Genomic DNA, 20,112 nt, shown 5'->3' with positions numbered 1-20,112 from the left:
CTTATTTTATCTCCAAAAGTGATGATCCACCTGTGAGAGTCAAATTTAGTTGAAAGATGAAAATTTTCAAAACGGACCAATTTGGTCATCTCAGAGCAATTTCATCAGGTCGCGGGTCATCGATCATTTTGCATGAAAAATTGAACGTTCTCGCATGAACATTAATTTACTCTAAATGTTGTTTATTACTCTTTCCACAGTGAATAAACACGTTTTAAGCCCTCGAAGTGAGCATTTGGGTCCTTTTAAGTCACTTTTAACCATGAGCCAAATCTTGAGTTTTGGCTCCCTAGAAGCATGAAAATGATGATAAAGATGCTCATTTTATCTCCAAAAGTGATGATGCACCTCTGAGAGTTAATATTAGTTGAAAGATGAACATTTTCAAAACGGGCTATTTTGGTCATCTCAGAGCAATTTCATCAGGTCGCGGGTCCTCGATCGTTTTGCATGAAAAATTGAACGTTCTCGAATGAACATTAATTTACTCTAAATGTTGTTTATATCTCTTCCCGCAGTGAATAAACACGTTTTAAGCCCTCGAAGTGAGCATTTGGGCCTTTTTAAGTCACTTTTAACCATGAGCCAAATCTTGAGTTTTGGCTCCCTAGAAGTATGAAAATGACGACAAAGATGCTCATTTCATCTCCAAAAGTGATGATCCACCTCTGAGAGTCAAAATTAGTTGAAAGATGATACATTTTCAAAACGGACCATTTTGGTCATCTCGGAGCAATTTCATCAGGTCGCGGGTCATCGATAGTTTTGCATGAAAAATTGAAAGTTCTTGCATGAACATTAATTTACTCTAAATGTTGTTTATATCTCTTCCCGTAGTGAATAAACAGGTTTTAAGCCCTCGAAGTCAGCATTTGGGCCTTTTTAAGTCACTTTTAACCATGAGCCAAATCTTGAGTTTTGACACCCTAGAAGCATGAAAATGACGATAAAGATGCTAATTTTATCTTCAAAAGGGATGATCCACCTCTGAGAGTCAAAATTAGTTGAAAGATGAAAATTTTCAAAACTGACCATTTTGGTAATCTCGGAGCAATTTCATCAGGTCGCGTGTCATCGATCGTTTTGCATGAAAAATTGAAAGTTCTTGCATGAACATTAATTTACTCTAAATGTTGTTTATATCTCTTCCCGCAGTGAATAAACACGTTTTAAGCCCTCAAAGTGAGCATTTGGGTCCTTTTAAGTCACTTTTACCCATGAGCCAAATCTTGAGTTTTGGCTCCCAAGAAGCATGAACATGACTATAAAGATGCTCATTTTAGCTCCAAAAGTGATGATCCACCTCTGAGAGTAAAAATTAGTTGAAAGATGAACATTTTCAAAACAGACCATTTTGGTCATCTCAGAGCAATTTCATCAGGTCGCGGGTCAACGATCGTTTTGCATGAAAAATTGAACGTTCTCGCATGAACAATGTTTTACTCTAAATGTTGTTTATTACTCTTTCCGCAGTGAATAAACACGTTTTAAGCCCTCGAAGTGAGCATTTGGGTCCTTTTAAGTCACTTTTAACCATGAGCCAAATCTTGAGTTTTGGCTCCCTAGAAGCATGAAAATGACGATAAAGATGCTCATTTTATCTCCAAAAGTGATGATACACCTCTGAGAGTCAAAATTAGTTGAAAGATGAACATTTTCAAAACTGACTATTTTGGTCAAATCAGAGCAATTTCATCAGGTCGCGGGTCATCGATCGTTTTGCATGAAAAATTGAACGTTCTCGCATGAACATTAATTTACTCTAAATGTTGTTTATATCTCTTCACGCAGTGAATAAACACGTTTTAAGCCCTCGAAGTGAGCATTTGGGACTTTTTAAGTCACTTTTAACCATGAGACAAATCTTGAGTTTTGGCTCCCTAGAAGCATGAAAATGACGACAAAGATGCTCATTTTATCTCCAAAAGTGATGATCCACCTCTGAGAGACAAAATTAGTTAAAAGATGAAAATTTTAAAAACGGACCATTTTGGTCATCTCGGAGCAATTTCATCAGGTCGCGGGTCATCGATCGTTTTGCATGAAAAAATTGAACGTTCTTGCATGAACATTAATTTACTCTAAATGTTGTTTATATCTCTTCCCGCAGTGAATAAACATGTTTTCAGCCCTCGAAGTGAGCATTTGGGTCCTTTTAATTCACTTTTAACCATGATCCAAATCTTGAGTTTTGGCTCCTTAGAAGCATGAAAATGACGATAAAGATGCTCATTTTATCTCCAAAAGTGATGATCCACCTCTGAAAGTCAGAATTAGTTGAAAGATGGAAGGTTTTAAAACGGACCATTTTGGTCATCTCAGAGCAATTTCATCAGGTCGCGGGTCATCGATCGTTTTGCATGAAAAATTGAACGTTCTCGCATGAACAATAATTTACTCTAAATGTTGTTTATATCTCTTTCCGCAGTGAATAAACACGTTTAAGCCCTCGAAGTGAGCATTTGGGCCTTTTTAAGTCACTTTTAACCATGAGCCAAATCTTGAGTTTTGGCTCCCTAGAAGCATGAAATGAGGATAAAGATGCTAATTTTATCTCCAAAAGTGATGATCCACCTCTGAGAGTCAAAATTAGTTGAAAGATGAACATTTTCAAAACGGACCATTTTGGTCATCTCGGAGCAATTTCATCAGGTCGCGGGTCATCGATCGTTTTGCATGAAAAATTGAACGTTCTCGCATGAACATTAATTTACTCTAAATGTTGTTTATATCTCTTCCCGCAGTGAATAAACACGTTTTAAGCCCTCGAAGTGAGCATTTGGGTCCTTTTAAGTCACTTTTAACCATGAGCCAAATCTTGAGTTTTGGCTCCCTAGAAGCATGAAAATTACGATAAAGATGCTCATTTTATATCCAAAAGTGATGATCCACCTCTGAGAGTCAAAATTAGTTGAAAGATGAACATTTTCAAAACGGACTATTTTGGTCATCTCAAAGCAAATTCATCAGGTCGCGGGTCATCGATCATTTTGCATGAAAAATTGAACGTTCTCGCTTGAACATTAATTTACTCTAAATGTTGTTTATATCTCTTCCCGCAGTGAATAAACACGTTTTAAGCCCTCGAAGTGAGCATTTGGGCCTTTTTAAGTCACTTTTAACCATGAGCCAAATCTTGAGTTTTGGCTCCCTAGAAGCATGAAAATGAGGATAAAGATGCTCATTTTATCTCCAAAAGTGATGATCCACCTCTGAAAGTCAGAATTAGCTGAAAGATGGAAGGTTTTAAAACGGACCATTTTGGTCATCTCAGAGCAATTTCATCAGGTCGCGGGTCATCGATCGTTTTGCATGAAAAATTGAACGTTCTCGCATGAAAAATAATTTATTCTAAATGTTGTTTATATCTCTTCCCGCAGTGAATGAACACGTTTTAAGCCCTCGAAGTGAGCATTTGGGTCCTTTAAAGTCACTTTTACCCATGAGCCAAATCTTGAGTTTTGGCTCCCTAGAAGCATGAAAATGACTATAAAGATGCTCATTTTATCTCCAAAAGTGATGATCCACCTCTGAGAGTCAAAATTAGTTGAAAGATGAACATTTTCAAAACGGACCATTTTGGTCATCTCGGAGCAATTTCATCAGGTCGCGGGTCATCGATCGTTTTGCATGAAAAATTGAACGTTCTTGCATGAACATTAATTTACTCTAAATGTTGTTTATATCTCTTCCCGCAGTGAATAAACACGTTTTAAGCTCTCGAAGTGAGCATTTGGGTCCTTTTAAGTCACTTTTAACCATGAGCCAAATCTTGAATTTTGGCTCCCTAGAAGCATGAAAATTACTTTAAAGATGCTCATTTTATCTCCAAAAGTGATGATCCACCTCTGAAAGTCAAAATTAGTTGAAAGATGGAAATTTTCTAAATGGACCATTTTGGTCATCTCAGAGCAATTTCATCAGGTCGCGGGTCATCGATCGTTTTGCATGAAAAATTGAACGTTCTCGCATGAACAATAAATTCACTCTAAATGTTGTTTATATGTCTTCCAGCAGTGAATAAACACGTTTTAAGCCCTCGAAGTGAGCATTTGGGTCCTTTTAAGTCACTTTTAACCATGAGCCAAATCTTGAGTTTTGGCTCCCTAGAAGTATGAAAATGACGATAAAGATGCTCATTTACCTGTGAGAGTCAAAAGTAGTTGAAAGATGAAAATTTTCAAAACTGACCATTTTGGTCATCTCGGAGCAATTTCATCAGGTCGCGGGTCATCGATCGTTTTGCATGAAAAATTGAACGTTCTTGCATGAACATTAATTTACTCTAAATGTTGTTTATATCTCTTCCCGCAGTGAATAAACACGTTTTAAGCCCTCGAAGTGAGCATTTGGGTCCTTTTAATTCACTTTTAACCATCAGCCAAATCTTGAGTTTTGGCTCCCTTGAAGCATGAAAATGACGATAACGATGCTCATTTTATCTCCAAAAGTGATAATCCACCTCTGAGAGTAAAAATTAGTTGAAAGATGAACATTTTCAAAACGGACCATTTTGGTCATCTCAGAGCAATTTCATCAGGTCGCGGGTCAACGATCGTTTTGCATGAAAAATTGAACGTTCTCGCATGAACATTAATTTACTCTAAATGTTGTTTATATGTCTTCCCGCAGTCAATAAACACGTTTTAAGCCCTCGAAGTGAGCATTTGGGTCCTTTTAATTCACTTTTATCCATAAGCCAAATCTTGAGTTTTGGCTCCTTAGAAGCATGAAAATGACGATAAAGATGCTCATTTTACCTCCAAAAGTGATGATCCACCTCTGAAAGTCAGAATTAGTTGAAAGATGGAAGGTTTTAAAACGGACCATTTTGGTCATCTCAGAGCAATTTCATCAGGTCGCGGGTCAACGATCGTTTTGCATGAAAAATTGAACGTTCTCGAATGAACATTGTTTTACTCTAAATGTTGTTTATTACTCTTTCCGCAGTGAATAAACACGTTTTAAGCCCTCGAAATGAGCATTTGGGTCCTTTTAAGTCACTTTTAACCATGAGCCAAATCTTGAGTTTTGGCTCCCTAGAAGCATGAAAATGACGATAAAGATGCTCATTTTATCTCCAAAAGTGATGATCCACCTCTGAGAGTCAAAATTAGTTGAAAGATGAACATTTTCAAAACGGACCATTTTGGTCATCTCAGAGCAATTTCATCAGGTCGCGGGTCATCGATCATTTTGCATGAAAAATTGAACGTTCTCGCATGAACATTAATTTACTCTAAATGTTGTTTATTACTCTTTCCACAGTGAATAAACACGTTTTAAGCCCTCGAAGTGAGCATTTGGGTCCTTTTAAGTCACTTTTAACCATGAGCCAAATCTTGAGTTTTGGCTCCCTAGAAGCATGAAAATGATGATAAAGATGCTCATTTTATCTCCAAAAGTGATGATACACCTCTGAGAGTTAATATTAGTTGAACGATGAACATTTTCAAAACGGGCTATTTTGGTCATCTCAGAGCAATTTCATCAGGTCGCGGGTCCTCGATCGTTTTGCATGAAAAATTGAACGTTCTCGAATGAACATTAATTTACTCTAAATGTTGTTTATATCTCTTCCCGCAGTGAATAAACACGTTTTAAGACCTCGAAGTGAGCATTTGGGCCTTTTTAAGTCACTTTTAACCATGAGCCAAATCTTGAGTTTTGGCTCCCTAGAAGCATGAAAATGACGACAAAGATGCTCATTTCATCTCCAAAAGTGATGATCCACCTCTGAGAGTCAAAATTAGTTGAAAGATGATACATTTTCAAAACGGACCATTTTGGTCATCTCGGAGAAATTTCATCAGGTCGCGGGTCATCGATAGTTTTGCATGAAAAATTGAAAGTTCTTGCATGAACATTAATTTACTCTAAATGTTGTTTATATCTCTTCCCGTAGTGAATAAACAGGTTTTAAGCCCTCAAAGTCAGCATTTGGGCCTTTTTAAGTCACTTTTAACCATGAGCCAAATCTTGAGTTTTGACACCCTAGAAGCATGAAAATGACGATAAAGATGCTAATTTTATCTTCAAAAGTGATGATCCACCTCTGAGAGTCAAAATTAGTTGAAAGATGAAAATTTTCAAAACGGACCATTTTGGTCATCTCGGAGCAATTTCATCAGGTCGCGTGTCATCGATCGTTTTGCATGAAAAATTGAAAGTTCTTGCATGAACATTAATTTACTCTAAATGTTGTTTATATCTCTTCCCGCAGTGAATAAACACGTTTTAAGCCCTCAAAGTGAGCATTTGGGTCCTTTTAAGTCACTTTTACCCATGAGCCAAATCTTGAGTTTTGGCTCCCTAGAAGCATGAACATGACTATAAAGATGCTCATTTTAGCTCCAAAAGTGATGATCCACCTCTGAGAGTAAAAATTAGTTGAAAGATGAACATTTTCAAAACAGACCATTTTGGTCATCTCAGAGCAATTTCATCAGGTCGCGGGTCAACGATCGTTTTGCATGAAAAATTGAACGTTCTCGCATGAACATTGTTTTACTCTAAATGTTGTTTATTACTCTTTCCGCAGTGAATAAACAAGTTTTAAGCCCTCGAAGTGAGCATTTGGGTCCTTTTAAGTCACTTTTAACCATGAGCCAAATCTTGAGTTTTGGCTCCCTAGAAGCATGAAAATGACGATAAAGATGCTCATTTTATCTCCAAAAGTGATGATACACCTCTGAGAGTCAAAATTAGTTGAAAGATGAACATTTTCAAAACTGACTATTTTGGTCATATCAGAGCAATTTCATCAGGTCGCGGGTCATCGATCGTTTTGCATGAAAAATTGAACGTTCTCGCATGAACATTAATTTACTCTAAATGTTGTTTATATCTCTTCACGCAGTGAATAAACACGTTTTAAGCCCTCGAAGTGAGCATTTGGGCCTTTTTAAGTCACTTTTAACCATGAGCCAAATCTTGAGTTTTGGCTCCCTAGAAGCATGAAAATGACGACAAAGATGCTCATTTTATCTCCAAAAGTGATGATCCACCTCTGAGAGACAAAATTAGTTAAAAGATGATAATTTTCAAAACGGACCATTTTGGTCATCTCGGAGCAATTTCATCAGGTCGCGGGTCATCGATCGTTTTGCATGAAAAATTGAACGTTCTTGCATAAACATTAATTTACTCTAAATGTTGTTTATATCTCTTCCCGCAGTGAATAAACATGTTTTAATCCCTCGAAGTGAGCATTTGGGTCCTTTTAATTCACTTTTAACCATGAGCCAAATCTTGAGTTTTGGCTCCTTAGAAGCATGAAAATGACGATAAAGATGCTCATTTTATCTCCAAAAGTGATGATCCACCTCTGAAAGTCAGAATTAGTTGAAAGATGGAAGGTTTTAAAACGGACCATTTTGGTCATCTCAGAGCAATTTCATCAGGTCGCGGGTCATCGATCGTTTTGCATGAAAAATTGAACGTTCTCGCATGAACAATAATTTACTCTAAATGTTGTTTATATCTCTTCCCGCAGTGAATAAACACGTTTAAGCCCTCGAAGTGAGCATTTGGGCTTTTTTAAGTCACTTTTAACCATGAGCCAAATCTTGAGTTTTGGCTCCCTAGAAGCATGAAATGAGGATAAAGATGCTAATTTTATCTCCAAAAGTGATGATCCACCTCTGAGAGTCAAAATTAGTTGAAAGATGAACATTTTCAAAACGGACTATTTTGGTCATCTCAGAGCAATTTCATCAGGTCGCGGGTCATCGATCATTTTGCATGAAAAATTGAACGTTCTCGCTTGAACATTAATTTACTCTAAATGTTGTTTATATCTCTTCCCGCAGTGAATAAACACGTTTTAAGCCCTCGAAGTGAGCATTTGGGCCTTTTTAAGTCACTTTTAACCATGAGCCAAATCTTGAGTTTTGGCTCCCTAGAAGCATGAAAATGACGATAAAGATGCTCATTTTATCTCCAAAAGTGATGATCCACCTCTGAGAGTCAAAATTAGTTGAAAGATGAACATTTTCAAAAAGGACCATTTTGGTCATCTCGGAGCAATTTCATCAGGTCGCGGGTCATCGATCGTTTTGCATGAAAAATTGAACGTTCTTGCATGAACATTAATTTACTCTAAATGTTGTTTATATCTCTTCCCGCAGTGAATAAACACGTTTTAAGCCCTCGAAGTGAGCATTTGAGTCCTTTTAAGCCACTTTTAACCATGAGCCAAATCTTGAGTTTTGGCTCCCTAGAAGCATGAAAATGACGATAAAGATGCTCATTTTATCTCCAAAAGTGATGATCCACCTCTGAAAGTCAGAATTAGCTGAAAGATGGAAGGTTTTAAAACGGACCATTTTGGTCATCTCAGAGCAATTTCATCAGGTCGCGGGTCATCGATCGTTTTGCATGAAAAATTGAACGTTCTCGCATGAAAAATAATTTATTCTAAATGTTGTTTATATCTCTTCCCGCAGTGAATGAACACGTTTTAAGCCCTCGAAGTGAGCATTTGGGTCCTTTAAAGTCACTTTTACCCATGAGCCAAATCTTGAGTTTTGGCTCCCTAGAAGCATGAAAATGACTATAAAGATGCTCATTTTATCTCCAAAAGTGATGATCCACCTCTGAGAGTCAAAATTAGTTGAAAGATGAAAATTTTCAAAACGGACCATTTTGGTCATCTCGGAGCAATTTCATCAGGTCGCGGGTCATCGATCGTTTTGCATGAAAAATTGAACGTTCTTGCATGAACATTAATTTACTCTAAATGTTCGTTATATCTCTTCCCGCAGTGAATAAACACGTTCTAAGCTCTCGAAGTGAGCATTTGGGTCCTTTTAAGTCACTTTTAACCATGAGCCAAATCTTGAATTTTGGCTCCCTAGAAGCATGAAAATTACTTTAAAGATGCTCATTTTATCTCCAAAAGTGATGATCCACCTCTGAAAGTCAAAATTAGTTGAAAGATGGAAATTTTCAAAATGGACCATTTTGGTCATCTCAGAGCAATTTCATCAGGTCGCGGGTCATCGATCGTTTTGCATGAAAAATTGAAGGTTCTCGCATGAACAATAAATTCACTCTAAATGTTGTTTATATGTCTTCCAGCAGTGAATAAACACGTTTTAAGCCCTCGAAGTGAGCATTTGGGTCCTTTTAAGTCACTTTTAACCATGAGCCAAATCTTGAGTTTTGGCTCCCTTGAAGCATGAAAATGACGATAACGATGCTCATTTTATCTCCAAAAGTGATAATCCACCTCTGAGAGTAAAAATTAGTTGAAAGATGAACATTTTCAAAACGGACCATTTTGGTCATCTCAGAGCAATTTCATCAGGTCGCGGGTCAACGATCGTTTTGCATGAAAAATTGAACGTTCTCGCATGAACATTATTTTACTCTAAATGTTGTTTATATCTCTTCCCGCAGTGAATAAACACGTTTTAAGCCCTCGAAGTGAGCATTTGGGCCTTTTTAAGTCACTTTTAACCATGAGCCAAATCTTGAGTTTTGGCTCCCTAGAAGCATGATATGACGATAAAGATGCTCATTTTATCTCCAAAAGTGATGATCCACCTCTGAGAGTCAAAATTAGTTGAAAGATGAAAATTTTCAAAACGGTCCATTTTGGTCATCTCGGAGCAATTTCATCAGGTCGCGGGTCATCGATCGTTTTGCATGAAAAATTGAACGTTCTTGCATGAACATTAATTTACTCTAAATGTTGTTTATATCTCTTCCCGCAGTGAATAAACACATTTTAAGCTCTTGAAGTGAGCATTTGGGTCCTTTTAAGTCACTTTTAACCATGAGCCAAAACTTGAATTTTGGCTCCCTAGAAGCATGAAAATTACTTTAAAGATGCTCATTTTATCTCCAAAATTGATGATCCACCTCTGAAAGTCAAAATTAGTTGAAAGATGGAAATTTTCAAAATGGACCATTTTGGTCATCTCAGAGCAATTTCATCAGGTCACGGGTCATCGATCGTTTTGCATGAAAAATTGAACGTTCTTGCATGAACATTAATTTACTCTAAATGTTGTTTATATCTCTTCCCGCAGTGAATAAACACATTTTAAGCTCTTGAAGTGAGCATTTGGGTCCTTTTAATTCACTTTTAACCATGAGCCAAATCTTGAGTTTTGGCTCCCTAGAAGTATGAAAATGACGATAAAGATGCTCATTTTATCTCCAAAAGTGATGATCCACCTGTGAGAGTCAAAATTAGTTGAAAGATGAAAATTTTCAAAACGGACCATTTTGGTCATCTCGGAGCAATTTCATCAGGTCACGGATCATCGATCGTTTTGCATGAAAAATTGAACTTTCTCGCATGAACATTAATTTACTCTAAATGTTGTTTATTACTCTTTCCACAGTGAATAAACACGTTTTAAGCCCTCGAAGTGAGCATTTGGGTCCTTTTAATTCACTTTTAACCATGAGCCAAATCTTGAGTTTTGGCTCCTTAGAAGCATGAAAATGACGATAAAGATGCTCATTTTATCTCGAAAAGTGATGATCCACCTCTGAAAGTCAGAATTAGTTGAAAGATGGAAGGTTTTAAAACGGACCATTTTGGTCATCTAAGAGCAATTTCATCAGGTCGCGGGTCATCGATCATTTTGCATGAAAAATTGAACGTTCTCGCATGAACAATAATTTACTCTAAATGTTGTTTATATCTCTTCCCGCAGTGAATAAACACGTTTTAATCCCTCAAAGTGAGCATTTGGGCCTTTTTAAGTCACTTTTAACCATGAGCCAAATCTTGAGTTTTGACTCCCTAGAAGCATGAAAATGACGATAAAGATGCTCATTTTATCTCCAAAAGTGATGATACACCTCTGAGAGTCAAAATTAGTTGAAAGATGAACATTTTCAAAACGGACTATTTTGGTCATCTCAGAGCAATTTCATCAGGTCGCGGGTCATCGATCGTTTTGCATGAAAAATTGAACGTTCTCGCATGAACATTAATCTACTCTAAATGTTGTTTATATCTCTTCCCGCAGTGAATAAACACGTTTTAAGCCCTCGAAGTGAGCATTTGGGTCCTTTTAATTCACTTTTAACCATGAGCCAAATCTTGAGTTTTGGCTCCTTAGAAGCATGAAAATGACGATAAAGATGCTCATTTTATCTCCAAAAGTGATGATCCACCTCTGAAAGTCAGAATTAGTTGAAAGATGGAAGGTTTTAAAAAGGACCATTTTGGTCATCTCAGAGCAATTTCATCAGGTCGCGGGTCATCGATCGTTTTGCATGAAAAATTGAACGTTCTTGCATGAACATTAATTTACTCTAAATGTTGTTTATATCTCTTCCCGCAGTGAATAAACACGTTTTAAGCCCTCGAAGTGAGCATTTGGGTCCTTTTAAGCCTCTTTTTACCATGAGCCAAATCTTGAGTTTTGGCTCCCTAGAAGTATGAAAATGACGACAAAGATGCTCATTTCATCTCCAAAAGTGATGATCCACCTCTGAGAGTCAAAATTAGTTGAAAGATGAAAATTTTCAAAACGGACCATTTTGGTCATCTCGGAGCAATTTCATCAGGTCGCGTGTCATCGATCGTTTTGCATGAAAAATTGAAAGTTCTTGCATGAACATTAATTTACTCTAAATGTTGTTTATATCTCTTCCCGCAGTGAATAAACACGTTTTAAGCCCTCAAAGTGAGCATTTGGGTCCTTTTAAGTCACTTTTACCCATGAGCCAAATCTTGAGTTTTGGCTCCTTAGAAGCATGAAAATGACGATAAAGATGCTCATTTAATCTCCAAAAGTGATGATCCACCCCTGAGAGTCAAAATTAGTTGAAAGATGAAAATTTTCAAAACAGACCATTTTGGTCATCTCGGAGCAATTTCATCAGGTCGCGGGTCATCGATCGTTTTGCATGAAAAATTGAAAGTTCTTGCATGAACATTAATTTACTCTAGATGTTGTTTATATCTCTTCCCGCAGTGAATAAACACGTTTTCAGCCCTCGAAGTGAGCATTTGGGCCTTTTTAAGTCACTTTTAACCATGAGCCAAATCTTGAGTTTTGGCTCCCTAGAAGCATGAAAATGACGATAAAGATGCTCATTTTATCTCCAAAAGTGATGATCCACCTCTGAGAGTCAAAATTAGTTGAAAGATGAAAATTTTCAAAACGGACCATTTTGGTCATCTCGGAGCAATTTCATCAGGTCGCGGGTCATCGATCGTTTTGCATGAAAAATTGAACGTTCTTGCAGAAACATTAATTTACTCTAAATGTTGTTTATATCTCTTCCCGCAGTGAATAAACACGTTTTAAGCTCTCGAAGTGAGCATTTGGGTCCTTTTAAGTCACTTTTAACCATGAGCCAAATCTTGAATTTTGGCTCCCTAGAAGCATGAAAATTACTTTAAAGATGCTCATTTTATCTCCAAAAGTGATGATCCACCTCTTTAAGTCAAAATTAGTTGAAAGATGGAAATTTTCAAAATGGACCATTTTGGTCATCTCAGAGCAATTTCATCAGGTCGCGGGTCATCGATCGTTTTGCATGAAAAATTGAACGTCCTCGAATGAACATTAATTTACTCTAAATGTTGTTTATATCTCTTCCCGCAGTGAATAAACAAGTTTTAAGCCCTCGAAGTGAGCATTTGGGCCTTTTTAAGTCACTTTTAACCATGAGCCAAATCTTGAGTTTTGGCTCCCTAGAAGCATGAAAATGACGACAAAGATGCTCATTTCATCTCCAAAAGTGATGATCCACCTCTGAGAGTCAAAATTAGTTGAAAGATGAAAATTTTCAAAACGGACCATTTTGGTCATCTCGGAGCAATTTCATCAGGTCGCGGGTCATCGATCGTTTTGCATGAAAAATTGAAAGTTCTTGCATGAACATTAATTTACTCTAAATGTTGTTTATATCTCTTCCCGCAGTGAATAAACACGTTTTAAGCCCTCGAAGTGAGCATTTGGGCCTTTTTAAGTCACTTTTAACCATGAGCCAAATCTTGAGTTTTGGCTCCCTAGAAGCATGAAAATGACGATAAAGATGCTCATTTCATCTCCAAAAGTGATGATACACCTCTGAGAGTGAAAATTAGTTGAAAGATGAACATTTTCAAAACGGACTATTTTGGTCATCTCAGAGCAATTTCATCAGGTCGCGGGTCATCGATCGTTTTGCATGAAAATTTGAACGTTCTCGCATGAACATTAATTTACTCTAAATGTTGTTTATATCTCTTCCCGTAGTGAATAAACACGTTTTAAGCCCTCGAAGTCAGCATTTGGGCCTTTTTAAGTCACTTTTAACCATGAGCCAAATCTTGAGTTTTGACACCCTAGAAGCATGAAAATGACGATAAAGATGCTAATTTTATCTTCAAAAGTGATGATCCACCTCTGAGAGTCAAAATTAGTTGAAAGATGAAAATTTTCAAAACTGACCATTTTGGTCATCTCGGAGCAATTTCATCAGGTCGCGTGTCATCGATCGTTTTGCATGAAAAATTGAAAGTTCTTGCATGAACATTAATTTACTCTAAATGTTGTTTATATCTCTTCCCGCAGTGAATAAACACGTTTTAAGCCCTCAAAGTGAGCATTTGGATCCTTTTAAGTCACTTTTACCCATGAGCCAAATCTTGAGTTTTGGCTCCCTAGAAGCATGAACATGACTATAAAGATGCTCATTTTAGCTCCAAAAGTGATGATCCACCTCTGAGAGTAAAAATTAGTTGAAAGATGAACATTTTCAAAACAGAACATTTTGGTCATCTCAGAGCAATTTCATCAGGTCGCGGGTCAACGATCGTTTTGCATGAAAAATTGAACGTTCTCGCATGAACATTGTTTTACTCTAAATGTTGTTTATTACTCTTTCCGCAGTGAATAAACACGTTTTAAGCCCTCGAAGTGAGCATTTGGGTCCTTTTAAGTCACTTTTACCCATGAGCCAAATCTTGAGTTTTGGCTCCCTAGAAGCATGAAAATGACGATAAAGATGCTCATTTTATCTCCAAAAGTGATGATACACCTCTGAGAGTCAAAATTAGTTGAAAGATGAACATTTTCAAAACTGACTATTTTGGTCAAATCAGAGCAATTTCATCAGGTCGCGGGTCATCGATCGTTTTGCATGAAAAATTGAACGTTCTCGCATGAACATTAATTTACTCTAAATGTTGTTTATATCTCTTCACGCAGTGAATAAACACGTTTTAAGCCCTCGAAGTGAGCATTTGGGCCTTTTTAAGTCACTTTTAACCATGAGCCAAATCTTGAGTTTTGGCTCCCTAGAAGCATGAAAATGACGACAAAGATGCTCATTTTATCTCCAAAAGTGATGATCCACCTCTGAGAGACAAAATTAGTTAAAAGATGAAAATTTTAAAAACGGACCATTTTGGTCATCTCTGAGCAATTTCATCAGGTCGCGGGTCATCGATCGTTTTGCATGAAAGATTGAACGTTCTTGCATGAACATTAATTTACTCTAAATGTTGTTTATATCTCTTCCCGCAGTGAATAAACATGTTTTCAGCCCTCGAAGTGAGCATTTGGGTCCTTTTAATTCACTTTTAACCATGAGCCAAATTTTGAGTTTTGGCTCCTTAGAAGCATGAAAATGACGATAAAGATGGCCATTTTATCTCCAAAAGTGATGATCCACCTCTGAAAGTCAGAATTAGTTGAAAGATGGAAGGTTTTAAAACGGACCATTTTGGTCATCTCAGAGCAATTTCATCAGGTCGCGGGTCATCGATCGTTTTGCATGAAAAATTGAACGTTCTCGCATGAACAATAATTTACTCTAAATGTTGTTTATATCTCTTTCCGCAGTGAATAAACACGTTTAAGCCCTCGAAGTGAGCATTTGGGCCTTTTTAAGTCACTTTTAACCATGAGCCAAATCTTGAGTTTTTGCTCCCTAGAAGCTTGAAAATGACAATAAAGATGCTTATTTTATCTCCAAAAGTGATGATCCACCTGTGAGAGTCAAATTTAGTTGAAAGATGAACATTTTCAAAACGGGCTATTTTGGTCATCTCAGAGCAATTTCATCAGGTCGCGGGTCCTCGATCGTTTTGCATGAAAAATTGAACGTTCTCGAATGAACATTAATTTACTCTAAATGTTGTTTATATCTCTTCCCGCAGTGAATAAACACGTTTTAAGCCCTCGAAGTGAGCATTTGGGCCTTTTTAAGTCACTTTTAACCATGAGCCAAATCTTGAGTTTTGGCTCCCTAGAAGTATGAAAATGACGACAAAGATGCTCATTTCATCTCCAAAAGTGATGATCCACCTCTGAGAGTCAAAATTAGTTGAAAGATGATACATTTTCAAAACGGACCATTTTGGTCATCTCGGAGCAATTTCATCAGGTCGCGGGTCATCGATAGTTTTGCATGAAAAATTGAAAGTTCTTGCATGAACATTAATTTACTCTAAATGTTGTTTATATCTCTTCCCGTAGTGAATAAACAGGTTTTAAGCCCTCGAAGTCAGCATTTGGGCCTTTTTAAGTCACTTTTAACCATGAGCCAAATCTTGAGTTTTGACACCCTAGAAGCATGAAAATGACGATAAAGATGCTAATTTTATCTTCAAAAGTGATGATCCACCTCTGAGAGTCAAAATTAGTTGAAAGATGAAAATTTTCAAAACTGACCATTTTGGTAATCTCGGAGCAATTTCATCAGGTCGCGTGTCATCGATCGTTTTGCATGAAAAATTGAAAGTTCTTGCATGAACATTAATTTACTCTAAATGTTGTTTATATCTCTTCCCGCAGTGAATAAACACGTTTTAGGCCCTCGAAGTGAGCATTTGGGCCTTTTTAAGTCACTTTTAACCATGAGCCAAATCTTGAGTTTTTGCTCCCTAGAAGCTTGAAAATGACAATAAAGATGCTTATTTTATCTCCAAAAGTGATGATCCACCTGTGAGAGTCAAATTTAGTTGAAAGATGAAAATTTTCAAAACGGACCAATTTGGTCATCTCAGAGCAATTTCATCAGGTCGCGGGTCATCGATCATTTTGCATGAAAAATTGAACGTTCTCGCATGAACATTAATTTACTCTAAATGTTGTTTATTACTCTTTCCACAGTGAATAAACACGTTTTAAGCCCTCGAAGTGAGCATTTGGGTCCTTTTAAGTCACTTTTAACCATGAGCCAAATCTTGAGTTTTGGCTCCCTAGAAGCATGAAAATGATGATAAAGATGCTCATTTTATCTCCAAAAGTGATGATACACCTCTGAGAGTTAATATTAGTTGAAAGATGAACATTTTCAAAACGGGCTATTTTGGTCATCTCAGAGCAATTTCATCAGGTCGCGGGTCCTCGATCGTTTTGCATGAAAAATTGAACGTTCTCGAATGAACATTAATTTACTCTAAATGTTGTTTATATCTCTTCCCGCAGTGAATAAACACGTTTTAAGCCCTCGAAGTGAGCATTTGGGCCTTTTTAAGTCACTTTTAACCATGAGCCAAATCTTGAGTTTTGGCTCCCTAGAAGCATGAAAATGACGACAAAGATGCTCATTTTATCTCCAAAAGTGATGATCCACCTCTGAGAGACAAAATTAGTTAAAAGATGAAAATTTTAAAAACGGACCATTTTGGTCATCTCGGAGCAATTTCATCAGGTCGCGGGTCATCGATCGTTTTGCATGAAAAATTGAACGTTCTTGCATGAACATTAATTTACTCTAAATGTTGTTTATATCTCTTCCCGCAGTGAATAAACATGTTTTCAGCCCTCGAAGTGAGCATTTGGGTCCTTTTAATTCACTTTTAACCATGAGCCAAATCTTGAGTTTTGGCTCCTTAGAAGCATGAAAATGACGATAAAGATGGCCATTTTATCTCCAAAAGTGATGATCCACCTCTGAAAGTCAGAATTAGTTGAAAGATGGAAGGTTTTAAAACGGACCATTTTGGTCATCTCAGAGCAATTTCATCAGGTCGCGGGTCATCGATCGTTTTGCATGAAAAATTGAACGTTCTCGCATGAACAATAATTTACTCTAAATGTTGTTTATATCTCTTTCCGCAGTGAATAAACACGTTTAAGCCCTCGAAGTGAGCATTTGGGCCTTTTTAAGTCACTTTTAACCATGAGCCAAATCTTGAGTTTTTGCTCCCTAGAAGCTTGAAAATGACAATAAAGATGCTTATTTTATCTCCAAAAGTGATGATCCACCTGTGAGAGTCAAATTTAGTTGAAAGATGAAAATTTTCAAAACGGACCAATTTGGTCATCTCAGAGCAATTTCATCAGGTCGCAGGTCATCGATCATTTTGCATGAAAAATTGAACGTTCTCGCATGAACATTAATTTACTCTAAATGTTGTTTATTACTCTTTCCACAGTGAATAAACACGTTTTAAGCCCTCGAAATGAGCATTTGGGTCCTTTTAAGTCACTTTTAACCATGAGCCAAATCTTGAGTTTTGACACCCTAGAAGCATGAAAATGACGATAAAGATGCTAATTTTATCTTCAAAAGTGATGATCCACCTCTGAGAGTCAAAATTAGTTGAAAGATGAAAATTTTCAAAACTGACCATTTTGGTAATCTCGGAGCAATTTCATCAGGTCGCGTGTCATCGATCGTTTTGCATGAAAAATTGAAAGTTCTTGCATGAACATTAATTTACTCTAAATGTTGTTTATATCTCTTCCCGCAGTGAATAAACACGTTTTAAGCCCTCAAAGTGAGCATTTGGGTCCTTTTAAGTCACTTTTACCCATGAGCCAAATCTTGAGTTTTGGCTCCCAAGAAGCATGAACATGACTATAAAGATGCTCATTTTAGCTCCAAAAGTGATGATCCACCTCTGAGAGTAAAAATTAGTTGAAAGATGAACATTTTCAAAACAGACCATTTTGGTCATCTCAGAGCAATTTCATCAGGTCGCGGGTCAACGATCGTTTTGCATGAAAAATTGAACGTTCTCGCATGGACAATGTTTTACTCTAAATGTTGTTTATTACTCTTTCCGCAGTGAATAAACACGTTTTAAGCCCTCGAAGTGAGCATTTGGGTCCTTTTAAGTCACTTTTAACCATGAGCCAAATCTTGAGTTTTGGCTCCCTAGAAGCATGAAAATGACGATAAAGATGCTCATTTTATCTCCAAAAGTGATGATACACCTCTGAGAGTCAAAATTAGTTGAAAGATGAACATTTTCAAAACTGACTATTTTGGTCAAATCAGAGCAATTTCATCAGGTCGCGGGTCATCGATCGTTTTGCATGAAAAATTGAACGTTCTCGCATGAACATTAGTTTACTCTAAATGTTGTTTATATCTCTTCACGCAGTGAATAAACACGTTTTAAGCCCTCGAAGTGAGCATTTGGGCCTTTTTAAGTCACTTTTAACCATGAGACAAATCTTGAGTTTTGGCTCCCTAGAAGCATGAAAATGACGACAAAGATGCTCATTTTATCTCCAAAAGTGATGATCCACCTCTGAGAGACAAAATTAGTTAAAAGATGAAAATTTTAAAAACGGACCATTTTGGTCATCTCGGAGCAATTTCATCAGGTCGCGGGTCATCGATCGTTTTGCATGAAAAAATTGAACGTTCTTGCATGAACATTAATTTACTCTAAATGTTGTTTATATCTCTTCCCGCAGTGAATAAACATGTTTTCAGCCCTCGAAGTGAGCATTTGGGTCCTTTTAATTCACTTTTAACCATGATCCAAATCTTGAGTTTTGGCTCCTTAGAAGCATGAAAATGACGATAAAGATGCTCATTTTATCTCCAAAAGTGATGATCCACCTCTGAAAGTCAGAATTAGTTGAAAGATGGAAGGTTTTAAAACGGACCATTTTGGTCATCTCAGAGCAATTTCATCAGGTCGCGGGTCATCGATCGTTTTGCATGAAAAATTGAACGTTCTCGCATGAACAATAATTTACTCTAAATGTTGTTTATATCTCTTTCCGCAGTGAATAAACACGTTTAAGCCCTCGAAGTGAGCATTTGGGCCTTTTTAAGTCACTTTTAACCATGAGCCAAATCTTGAGTTTTGGCTCCCTAGAAGCATGAAATGAGGATAAAGATGCTAATTTTATCTCCAAAAGTGATGATCCACCTCTGAGAGTCAAAATTAGTTGAAAGATGAACATTTTCAAAACGGACCATTTTGGTCATCTCGGAGCAATTTCATCAGGTCGCGGGTCATCGATCGTTTTGCATGAAAAATTGAACGTTCTCGCATGAACATTAATTTACTCTAAATGTTGTTTATATCTCTTCCCGCAGTGAATAAACACGTTTTAAGCCCTCGAAGTGAGCATTTGGGTCCTTTTAAGTCACTTTTAACCATGAGCCAAATCTTGAGTTTTGGCTCCCTAGAAGCATGAAAATTACGATAAAGATGCTCATTTTATATCCAAAAGTGATGATCCACCTCTGAGAGTCAAAATTAGTTGAAAGATGAACATTTTCAAAACGGACTATTTTGGTCATCTCAAAGCAAATTCATCAGGTCGCGGGTCATCGATCATTTTGCATGAAAAATTGAACGTTCTCGCTTGAACATTAATTTACTCTAAATGTTGTTTATATCTCTTCCCGCAGTGAATAAACACGTTTTAAGCCCTCGAAGTGAGCATTTGGGCCTTTTTAAGTCACTTTTAACCATGAGCCAAATCTTGAGTTTTGGCTCCCTAGAAGCATGAAAATGAGGATAAAGATGCTCATTTTATCTCCAAAAGTGATGATCCACCTCTGAAAGTCAGAATTAGCTGAAAGATGGAAGGTTTTAAAACGGACCATTTTGGTCATCTCAGAGCAATTTCATCAGGTCGCGGGTCATCGATCGTTTTGCATGAAAAATTGAACGTTCTCGCATGAAAAATAATTTATTCTAAATGTTGTTTATATCTCTTCCCGCAGTGAATGAACACGTTTTAAGCCCGCGAAGTGAGCATTTGGGTCCTTTAAAGTCACTTTTACCCATGAGCCAAATCTTGAGTTTTGGCTCCCTAGAAGCATGAAAATGACTATAAAGATGCTCATTTTATCTCCAAAAGTGATGATCCACCTCTGAGAGTAAAAATTAGTTGAAAGATGAACATTTTCAAAACGGACCATTTTGGTCATCTCGGAGCAATT

This window comes from Lissotriton helveticus, chromosome 2_1 (genome assembly GCF_964261635.1).
Source record: "Lissotriton helveticus chromosome 2_1, aLisHel1.1, whole genome shotgun sequence".
In the NCBI taxonomy this organism is placed as follows: domain Eukaryota; kingdom Metazoa; phylum Chordata; class Amphibia; order Caudata; family Salamandridae; genus Lissotriton; species Lissotriton helveticus.
This window is presented reverse-complemented; position numbering follows the sequence as displayed.